Source organism: Lactuca serriola, chromosome 4 (assembly GCF_051521515.1).
Source record: "Lactuca serriola cultivar US96UC23 chromosome 4, Lser_US96UC23_V15, whole genome shotgun sequence".
In the NCBI taxonomy this organism is placed as follows: domain Eukaryota; kingdom Viridiplantae; phylum Streptophyta; class Magnoliopsida; order Asterales; family Asteraceae; genus Lactuca; species Lactuca serriola.
Genome location: NC_136411.1, coordinates 85,676,966 through 85,685,396, shown reverse-complemented (window position 1 = coordinate 85,685,396; position 8,431 = coordinate 85,676,966).

The window sequence follows — 8,431 nt, the reverse complement described above, 5'->3', positions numbered from 1 at the left end:
GATTCTTGATACATGATGTGACTGGGTCACATGTTGATGTTTTAAGAATCAATGAAAAGTCAAGAAACTTAAAGAAAGAATATGTTGAATCTGATCGCATAGATAGATTTCTATCGCGTAGTTTGAAGATCGGATTCTTGAGCTACTTCTTAGGAGTTATGAGATATTGCTTAGGAATAGATAACAACAAGTTTTCATATGGATTGTAAGAATAAGTTTTTCCGCAAAGTTTTAAAATAGAAGAAAATTTTTGATTTTATTTATTTTAAAATATCCTTATAATGGAATTTGAGGAAAAATTGTTGCTTATATGATTCCATTAATAGCAAGAGTGGAAATATGAAATTGATTCTTTCATTTGTCGTAATATCTAAATTTACCAAATAAGGAAAGATTCTCATCACCCAAGTTTCAATTGGACCGAGACTTGGAATCATGCAAGGTGTATAGCATGATGAATGAGAACTTTTAAGTATTGGAAAATTAAGACTAATTACTTGTTCACATGGATGTGTGAGTTAAGTAAAGGACTAAGGGATCGAGTACATAGTCTTGTGCGCTGATTAAGTCCACCACAAAAGATTGATAAGACTATTCGTCATGATTTACTTAAGCTCAGTAAATATGGTTATACTTACAAGCTTAAGTGTAATTCTGAGACATTGGAAAAGGTTCCAATGTAAGGCAGAGCGAATAAGAAGAATCAAATTAGGCAGAAGGATAGAAGTTTCTCAAATCTAAAAAGATGGGAGAGTACTTTAGTATCAGTTTTTATGATCATCTTAATGATTTAGAGACCTTATCACAATTCATCCTCTAAGTGCTTTCTTATAGCTAAGAAGAGGAACTATGAATTGTTGAAGTGGTTAAATCAAGAAGATGATTCATACTTCGTTCCAAAAACAATTCTTAGAGTCATACACCAAGATTGTAACTTGAGTGACATGTCTTAAAGAAGGTTTAAAACACTTGTTAAATGTAAGAGTAAAAGTTTTCTACTCTTGTACATTTGAAATTGGTAAGTTGTGATGTATTGGATAAAACAAAGACCAACTAAGGCCAATTGTGTGAAGTGTTTGTCTTGATTAGAATCCGCACTATCTCTTGGATGTTTGACAAGGGAGTCTTATATGTCAAGAGGACAGTGGGAGTCTTAAAGGTCTTAAAAGTCTCAAGAACTAATCAAGAATAAAACCTGAAGTTCTTCACTAGCACACGACTTGAGGTTTATAACCTATCGTGTTGATATATTTTGTGCCCATTCCAGTTAAAAGTTGGCTTTGCATATGAGTTCTTAGAGTTCTCAATTGGTTGCACAACAACTTGGAAGCAATGGCAGGCCCTTGAGCTGCCAGGTGGCAAGAAATTAAGATTGAGTTCAATCCATATGAGTTTGGATTTGTCATTATCCTTGTCTTGTGACTATGGTTTTGAAAATCCACATGGATAAGAACACATACACCATTAAATCTAAGTGTCATAAGGTTTCTCTCCGATTCATGAAAATGATGGTGAGGAAACACTTTCACTAAGTAGATTTTAGTTAGATAGCAATTGTGATATTTGCAATCTCAAAGTCGTTAGTGGAGCGTGTGTGGTTAACCGGCACACTAACCTAGACTTGTGAGAAGTGGCAAAAAGGTCTAACCATTATGATTACGGCGTCCCTCTTCATAATTGTTTAGACACACCTATGAGCTATCTAAGGGAAGGTGTATGATTTTGATAAAGTTTTATCAAAACAATCTAGTATCAGGAATCTGAACTTTGGTAAGAAAGTCAATGAAGTATTGATTTTCTAGAAGTCCAGTTGATTTCTGAGTACATGTCAAAGCTAGTGGGAGCATAAGTGTTATGCTAATAATCATCATGTTAGTGGGAGCATGATAATTATGATAAAGGTTGCAAGTTAGCAATGTTAATTATAGAAAACAAAAGTTTTAACTGGGAAAGAGTTGTTTTGCTATAATTAAGGGAGAGGAAATTATACTTCATCTCAAATCTAAAAGCTTAGATTGAGGTTTTAATCGTATTTAGTCAAGGATATATATATATATATATATATATATATATATATATATATATATATGAATTTCATGTTGGAATGGCTCAACATAAGGAAATTCTGTATATGGGTCCATTATTTGCGTTCAAAAATTCGATTATGATTACGACATCCCTTTTCATAATCTGAATTATGAGAACTTGGCAAATAGAAATGGAAATGTTATAGCAAAAGACTGGTTTAGTCTTTATGTGAGACATCATGAATCGTGTCCATATGCTTCGGATATAGGATCGATTACATGTGCTATATTCATCCGTTCTAAGATTTTCCAAATGCATGGGGAATTAAGAAGGGAAAAGGTTTAGAATTGGATATGACTAAAAGGGATTAAACAATTGTCAAGGACAATCTAAGGTTTACCAAAGGTTGGTTGCTCAAGGACAGTTGGAAGTATAGTGATAATTCTGGAAGGATGATATTGACATAATCTGTAAGGAGGCAACTCTTGTTCAGAAGTGATAGTCAAAATGGAATATGGAAATGTTTCAAGGTTAGAAATTATTCAATCTGTTTAATATTAGGAAACTTAATGCAAGAAGGATGTTTCCAAGGAGCTGATCTCCTTTGGAATGCTCTGTAATGGTTGTTGTCAAGTCTTTCTGACTTTGTGCATAATCATTAGAAGAAGATCAATGCATATAAGTTTAGAATCTAACAGATTTCAGTAAATGGCATGAATTTGGAATTCTTGCATTTGAAATAAGGATTTGGGAGTGTGAAAAGAGAATCATTGAAGTTATGTTCAATTGATCTAGTTCACAAAGTAAGGATCATAGACAAACATAGTATGCATACTTGGTGTATGGCATGACTAGTGTTTAGAAAACATAGTGTACATGCTTGGAGCATGGGACAACTATTGTTTTAAATTCAAGTATAAAGTTGATAGCTGAAACAGTATACAATGAATAATGTTTAATCATATGGTGATAAATAAAAGGTGTTTTATTTATGTTCATAGGTTTTGATACCATATTAGATTCAATTATTATTGTGTTTCATTTTGCATGCTTTAACTTCCAGAATAAATAGGTCATTGTTCTGGATGACTAAGTTATTCAAACCATCCACAGTCGGTCATATGTTGGAAGTAGATATGAATTAAGACTGTCATGGGTTGGCTTGTAGAGGTCTAAGGTGTTGGACAAAGGGCTAAAACACTCATGAGTGCTCATAAGTTCTGAGTATTGGATTCAACCCGCGCTCATTGGAATCACTACATGGATTTTATCACGAGTGATCATGAGACGATAATATCTTATATTCTTCAAACCTAGAGATATGAGTTGATAGTACATTGATTGCTCGAAAACGCATTGCTAACTCGATGCTATAAAACGTGTCTTTGTGTATGATTCAACAAGTAGTAGAACAAGCCATATGAGTCGAAGTTTATCCATTCCTTTACCTTTGGGATAAAAGTGATATCTGTGGGGCCGTCGATGATTTGATGATGACAAATGGAAGTGCTCGGCCGGGCCAAGACTGATTTGATTTGTTCAATTAGTCAGTCGTCATAAATTGGAAATCGGGAAACAACAAATGGACAGAGAGAATAATTATAATCCGTGTCTCAGTCCATATGATATCTAGAATGGAGGAATATATGATCCCTTATCTAATGGACAAGTCATTGACAAAGGTCAGAGTTCATCTACAAGGTCAGAGTTCGACAGAAGCTTTTGAGAGCTACGATTGCCAGTCGGGTCTTGAAGTCGTACGCAATAATAGTTTTAGACTTATCCAAGTAGGAGACTATTGGATTAATGTCTAAGTCCATAACTATAATTGGTAAGACTTGACCCGACCCGACATGGTCCATTTGGGTTGCATGGCATCATGCATTTGGATAGACTATAATGAGAGAAATAAGACACTTATGGTTATTAATATATTATAAGTTCTAGTATATTAATAATAAGAATAATAAGATTATTTAATTAGTATTGATCAAGAATTAATCTAGGATTAATTAAGTGATCAAAAGAAGACTAATTAAATATATGGGTTGATTGTGCAAATAATCCATACTTATATAGTGGGCTAATGCTCCATGGATTATCAAGTTGGGCTAAAACCCATAGGATGCTCCATGGATGCTCCATGGTGTATTTGAACCCATGGATCCAAGGAAAAGGAAAGCCATGACAATTAAGGGTTTACCCTAATTGTAACACTATATAAAGATCATATTCTTGGGAAAATCGGCCACTAGTGTGTGTAATATAAGGGCTAGCCGATTTCATGATGTGTAGATTTCTCTCAAGTTATTCCAAGTGTATTTGGTGTTGTGTGAACCATTTGAGGTGTCACACTTGAGGCACTTGGCACTCAAGCTTCATGAAGACTTTCTACATGAAAAAGGTATGTATTCTATCTTGTTATATCCATTGTTTTGTATGCTAGATTAGGATAATACCTTGGATGTTCATATTTGCATGTATAATAGAGAAAACATAGATCCAAGGTATTTAGGGTTGCATGTACACTTAGGTGTGTTAGAATGCTCAAAACCCAACATAGCCAACCGCAGCCTGATGATCTGCCCATACCGCAATCTCTAATGGCACGTGTCGAACGATTGGAAGTGCATGAAAGAATGGATGCTGAGAGGATTTCTCTCAAGTTTGAAATGGGTATTAGATCCCCTGATAATAACAGAACTATAGATCACAAGGACTTCATGGCTACTATAGAACGCCTGATTCAAGAGGTGTCCGCAATAAAAAACGACCTCAAAACCACCATTGCGGATCAGGCTATTCAATCCAAGAAGCTTGTCGAGGAAACTCAAAATGCCTATGAATGAACAATTATGGTCCTCTAGGCCACCATAAACAATTTAAGGTGCTCTCTGTCCACAAGCTCTCATGGTCAGGAAATTCTAAAGCTCACAAAGGAGATTCACAAACTCCTTTTCAACACCACAATCCCCAACAATCAGCAGTTAAGTGACACACTCAAGTCATAGTTTAACGATGTCTTCTCCAAAATAGACGGTCTTAAACAAAAGTTTGAGGAGAAACAAGAAGTTCATTCCTCAAAAAGGGGAAGTGAAGGTCAAGACTCAGATCCCATGTCTCATCAACATTCACATCCGCATCAGCATCTGAATTCTCCTATCCGAGTTGGCCCATGTCACCAGCAACCAATCATCCAACAAAAGGTTCACACCGCAACCTTCACCTCAACCTTCTCAAAAGAAAACTCATGCGTACTCTCTTACTCGAAGTCCAATTCATTCTCCACATCAGTCTCCTCTGCAACAACAAGTTCTACAAGAATATCAACATCAGTCTTCTCCGCGTCCAAAGACTCCCTTACAATTCAAAAATCTAGCACCAACCATGTCATCTGAACACTCCAACGACTCACCTGCTACCCGACAGAAGAAAGAAGATTGGAAATCAGCCAAATTTATTGAGTTGATATGGAGAGAACATGGCTTTGACATCACCATGGATGAAACCCTCATCAATTCTTAGGTTAATCCAACCCGCAGACTTCTCGGTGAAGACTATAGGCCTATTTTGACCTTTGCGGAACCTCCCTCAGACGGCTATTGGGACATTCCTATCTCCCCTGATGTGAAGTTCTTCATAGTTTTTGAACCATTTGACCGCAACCTCCCTGATGATCAAAGGCTAGCACTTGAATTCGTAAGTCTTAACAGATTTCATGCCAAGCATGGATCTACATTTGAGAGCATCTGGTCTAATGACAGACTTTCCACAGTCAAGAGCAACAAGCTAAGAAAGTTCATGAAATTAGACTTCATCCAATATACAGTGACTAGAAGAAATTCAGACTACATCCGAACCCAATCAGACTTCCCTTGTACGAATCCAAAGGAAGTATTTCTAATTGCAAGGGTGTTTCAGATCAAGTTTGAAAAATATCCGAAGATGAAGATTACATACGAAAGAGCATGTACGTATCTCAAGGAAAATGTGTGTGATTTTGAAAATATCGATGCGGACATTCACCTAGCTCTTTCTCAGAAGTTCAATCTCCCAGCTCTTGATCCTGCTCCGGTGCTTACTGAAGGTTTTCAAGAAGATCCTTATGAGCAACAAACTTCCTAGATCCTGGAGTTATTGTTAAGCGATCAGACAATGAGACCAAATACTTCATTCCAATGACTTCCATGCATCATCTGACTTGATAGCAGTTGGAGATTACTTAAACCATAGTCCAGAGATCAAAACACACTACCACAAAAGTTAAGTTTGAAATCTCTAGGAGAATCCTATGGCTCGGAGAATTCATGAAGTTCTGGTGGCTTCTCATCAAATTCCTGAAGCTCAAAAAATGAAGAAAAAGTTGAAGAGGTCACTTAGGGGGGAATTGTTGAACCTAGAAAGTGACCCTCTTAAACTTATCAATCCGAAGTTATGTCCTCAACCGAAATGGAGTTCTCAACCGCAATCAACTTCCACATCCGCAATGTCTTCATCAGCAAAGACTTATTTTATCTGTTAACTTTTCTATTTACATCCTGTTGCACGTATAGGCACGACACATACTAGACTTAGTAACTAGAAGCTAAGTTATAACCTACTAGAAACTTGGAAACAAGTCGAATCGAAGGATAGTGTACTTAGATTTCACATGGTTATGTGAATTCTACAATTACTTAACTATAGAGACTATCCATATTCGGGTCACTCTTTGACTCGAACACCTTTTCATGAATCATATACACAAATTATGCATTTGACCTAGTACTAGAAATTAGGTCGGAGTCTCATGGAACTTAAGTCAAAGTTATAGACTACGACTAGTATACTTGATTTCTCAATTTCGCTTGAATCTCGAAACCACTACATAGAATGCCAATAAACCGATAAAATAAGTTACAAACATTATTTATAACTATAAAAGAGATAAAATACCATAAAATAATTTGAAGTCTTAAAGATTCAGTTCATTTTGATATCCAAAGATTTATTAAACTCCAAAAAACCCTAAAAGCCATAAAAACTAATAGTTATAAACTTTAACCTTAATGTTTTTATAAAAATAATTATGAACCTTATAATATTATCTTATAATAATAAAAATTATGAAAATGCAATCAAGAAAAATAAAAATTAAGTCTTTGACATTACCCTTAATTTATAAGACATAATACAACTGAACCTTGTAAAAACTAAAGATGATTTTTATAAAAACTAAAGATGAATTTTATAAAAATGATTGTGAGACCATATTTATTCAATAATCATTTACCAACCTCTTTCTCTATAGTTCATCCTATCATTTGCAATGGTGAAGGCAACTCAGAAGGACCATGCTCATAATCAAACCTAGTACATACCAAAAATAGTTATGGGCTTAGACACCTAATCCAACAGTAAGTACCTCATTTATTACTAACATGACTGACTCGACCCAATATTCTAAGTGAGGGATCCCCGATGTGCTACGTTTGCTACTCCGACGAAGCAAGTACAAGTACATGTGTTGTCTTTTGAGAGCGTTTATTGAAAATCCGAGCAACCTTAATTTCATAAAGAAACGGTGTAGGGGAGTATAATTTTCTTTAACGTTATTATGTGTATCATTATAAGCTGTTTTCTTAGTGTCTAGCTATGTAACCCTGTTTATGTATCAAGTTTAATTTCATAAAGAAACAATGCACGAGCATTTCTGTCGCCTTTTACAAAAAGGCATTTTTACTGTTTTATCTTTGTTATCTTTTGGCTGAGACTACAAATTACCAAAAATGACTACACCAATAAGGTTCGAATAATCTGTCTCTGGAAACAAATGTCAGAATAACCCTTAACAAATCTATGTAATTGGGATGATTTTGATGGACAACATTATCTTTAGTTATAACATCCAAATGTGAAATTGTTTTAAATGTTGCTTCAAGTGGTATTGCTCCACTGTTATTATTATTGGTAACAGGAGGTAGGACAACACACTCATGCTTTATAATTCCTCTAAATCTTATAGAAGATTCTTTTTGTTCTATAACACCGGACAATGATGTTGCTGAATTGTTAAAAAAAACATCATTTATTATATGGGATGAGACGCCTATGATTCATAAGCATGCATTTGAAGCCTTTGATCTTTCTTTGAGTGATATAATTATTAGTGATATTTGCAGCAACTCAAAATTGTCGTTTGAAGGACAAACAATTGTTTTTGGAGGCGATTTCAGACAAATTCTACATGTTGTTCCTAATGGAAGTAAACAAGACATTGTGAATGCTTCTTTAAGTTTCTCCTACATTTGGTGAAACTGAAAAATATATGTTGCGATGATAATAAGCAAGAGTCAATAATAGTCGATATCAAAACTAAAGTTATTTTTTAGACAACCAGTGTTCACTCATGGACAATTTTATG